Source organism: Rutidosis leptorrhynchoides, chromosome 1 (assembly GCF_046630445.1).
Source record: "Rutidosis leptorrhynchoides isolate AG116_Rl617_1_P2 chromosome 1, CSIRO_AGI_Rlap_v1, whole genome shotgun sequence".
Classification (NCBI taxonomy): Eukaryota; Viridiplantae; Streptophyta; class Magnoliopsida; order Asterales; family Asteraceae; genus Rutidosis; species Rutidosis leptorrhynchoides.
In genome coordinates, this window is record NC_092333.1 from 15,845,749 (window position 1) to 15,849,215 (window position 3,467).

General features: G+C 39.0%; 1 non-coding gene across 1 annotated transcript; it reads right to left on the reverse strand.

The window, feature by feature from the left end:
• Positions 1–2,966: 2,966 nt before the first annotated feature.
• LOC139886733 (small nucleolar RNA R71) lies at positions 2,967–3,073 on the reverse strand. The gene has a single exon (XR_011772602.1). It is a non-coding gene; the product is annotated as a small nucleolar RNA R71 (small nucleolar RNA).
• Between the last annotated feature and the right edge of the window lie 394 nt (positions 3,074–3,467).

Consider the following 3,467-nt stretch of genomic DNA (forward strand, 5'->3'; position numbering starts at 1 on the left):
TGCTAGTCACGGCAAAGGAGCTTCAATCAATCAAAGAAGTACTTTAGAACAAGGTGAGTTTATAAGGGGATAATTTGGGCGGGTCAAGAGTGGCTTAGTGTTCCCGAATTGCATCCGTGCAAGAGGGTGACGACTATGGTCACTAGTTTGTTAGCTTAGACGCTACTACTAGGATTTCTTAGTAGTGGAGTCTATGGTTGTTAACTAGCTTAGACATAATCACTAGGTTCGCCTAATGATTGTGTCTATGGTATGATTTTAGCTTAGACACCTCGGGCGTCTATGTACATATGTTTTATAATGAATGTAAGATTAGGCATATGCGTATGTCTATGGTAGTTTCCAGCTTAGGCACAATCACTAGGTCACCCTAGTAAGTTGTGCTTATGGTATGTTTTAAATCGGATCCGATAATAATAAGCAACCTTCGGGTTGAAAGGTTAAGTTTAAGTTATTGCATATGTTTTAATATGTTAAGCGTTCCCATTTTTCTTACCTATAACTCACTAAGCACGAAAGTGATATCGCTCCATTTATATATGTTTTATCTCGCAATATCTCCCTCACTTTGTTCGGTTTTTGACGATCTTGGAGCCTATTTTGTGTGCTATTGAGCTAATTGGTAAATTGAGGACTAAGGACTTGATTTGGTGTAAAATTGACCAAATCTTGGGCAAAATTGGCAAAGGAATTGGAAAGTGCAGAATCAGCTCAAAAAGCGCCGCTCCTCAACTAAGAGCGCCGCTCCTGTGGAGCAAAAGCGCCGCACCAACTGCAAAAGCAACGTTCTTGTGCACATTTCAGCTCCATTTTTCATCAGTGAGCAACCGCGCCGTTCCTAAAGCCAAGAGCGCCGCTCCTGTCCAGCCAAAAGCGTCGCTCCTAAAGAAAAAGCGTCGCCCCTGAATTGAACCAAAAGCGGCGTTCCTGATCAAAAGCGCCGCTCCTCACTTAAGCCAAAAGCGCCGCTCCTGAGCCAAAAGCGGCGCTCCTGTCACTGTTTCAGCCCAGATTTTCAGCACTATAAAAGGAACGAGATTAGGTCATTTTCATATGCATCTTTAGAGAGCATCTGTCTTAGGTCTGAATTTCACATACAAAACCCAAATTTCATCATCCATTGGTGTTTAAGGGTGGATTCAAGGAAGCTAGCTCAAGATCCATCATTGTTTAGCTTAGATCTTCATCTTCTTTACATTTATGGTTGTAATCTTCACTTTACTTTACATACTTTGCATTGAAGATGATGATTGTTTATGTTTCTTTGCTTATTATTAGTTTGATCTTAGCCATGATTGGCTAAATCTCTTGTGTTTGCTTATCTATGAATCTCTAATGCTAGTGTTTGCCCCAAAATTAATTGAATAGTGTTGTTTGAATGAATTACATGATCATGTGTTGTTGAGTTAGCTAAAGATCCATTGCTATGAGTTTGTTTTAGGCTTGACTTTGATTACATATGTTGAGTAGCTCTCTTAGTGATTTGAGAAGTGAATCAATGTGTGCTTCAACACCTTGAGTGATCTAGACAACTAGTTTAGGAATTGCAAGTGATTGTGTTCTTGATCTAAGTTGGTTTTCAATTGGCCTTTAGTCAACATAGTAGTGCCGATTATCTTAAGTGATTTCGATAGTTGGGGGTTTTAAGTGATTTCAACCCAAGCTCAATCTCAATGACCAAATCATGCTTAACTTGATCTTAGAATACAATGCTTATGTGAATTCGCGGAGTGTTATTTGATTTAAGGTTTAGTAGTGATGCTAAACATTTAATAGTTCAACAACTCGTGCGATAACAATTTGGGCAAAACGGGGCAAGCCAATCATAGAGAGGATTAGATAAGTGAACACTTCTTAGTTAATTTGATTTAAGTCTTAATATTTCGTTACTCGTTACTTGCTTCTAGTTTACTTGTTAAGTTTTAGTTTGTTTAATTGTGAAAGTTTAGTTGTTAGTTAATATCAATCAAAACCCCCAATCAAACAAACCCTAAGACACTTGATAGTTTCAAATATACGACTTACACCGCTCTCTTGGGACGAACTTGATAATAATACTTACATTGAAGTGCTATAATAACCGGGTTCTAAGTGCTCGTTAGTTGTGTGTGCTTATTTGTAGTGTTTGAATCATATATAAATTTAGAGGGTAAAAGATGTATAGTTGCACAACACCATAACACTTTCTTGGCGCCGCTGCCGGGGAGCGGTTAGCCTAGTTGGGTATTTGGTTTAAACTTTTAATTGTTCGATCCTTTCGTAATGGTTTACCCGTACGAAAGTTACTTTTCGCGTTTTATATATTATTTTTGTTTGGAAAACCATTTGTGTTTGTGTTGTGATTGAAGGATAGGTGCCTTTGGTGTATGAAAACAAGGTCTCACAAGGATCAAGAGTTCACACATCCATTCTCCGATCCGGAAAAACACGTGCACGGGGTTTATAATCGTAGAGAAACAAGGGTATTAAGGAAGAATTTCGAAGCTTTACCATTTTGTTTAGAAGACATGGATCCCAACGGTCAAGTGATTCTCAGTGAAGAGGGTAATCCAATCAACCATGGTCCACCGGTTAATCAAGAGTTATTGAATAATCCGAACGACACGCCAATGTGGAACGCTGGATTAGTAGCACCAACAATGATAGCACCGGCTATTACAAAACCACCAATTGGAGCGGATAATTGGAAGATTGAGGGTAACTTTTTCACGATGATCAAAGATAGATACTTTCATGGGATGATAGACGAGAATCCGTTCGAACACATCCAACACTTTAATGATCTTTATGATATCTACAAGAACAAGGATGTCACCGATGACGCTTTTAAGTTAAGGGCATTCCCCTTTACACTTCAAGGGGAAGCGAAAATTTGGTTAAGGAGCTTACCATCCGATTCTATAAGAACTTTTCAAGAATTAACCAACGAGTTTATCAATCACTTCTTTCCACTGTCAAAAGTAGAACGACTTAGAATGGAGATTAATAGGTTCACCCAACGGGGTGATGAATCTTTGTATGATGCGTGGGTACGATTCAAGAAAATGTTAAGAGCTTGCCCACCGCACGGTTTGACGAAGAAGGAGTACATCAACACATTTTACCGGTGTTGTAATGCTTTGACGAAGCAATATCTTGATTCTTCATCCGGTGGGGTATTTATGTATAAATCACCAAATGCGGCCGAAATTTTGTTAGAAGACATCTCGGTTAACATGTATGAATGGGAACCTTCACCGCGAGATTTGACAAGGAAAAGTGTAGCACAAATCGAGAGTGATAATGGGCAAGTGACACTTGCAAGTTTGAACAATCAATTTCAAACGTATGGGAAAGAGTTGAAAAAGCTTCAACAAACGATAGTTGCAATGCAAGTAGGTTGTCAACGATGCGAGGGTCCACATCTCATGAAGAATTGTCCTCAAATTACTCAATGCAATCATGTTGATCTAGATGACATTCCCATG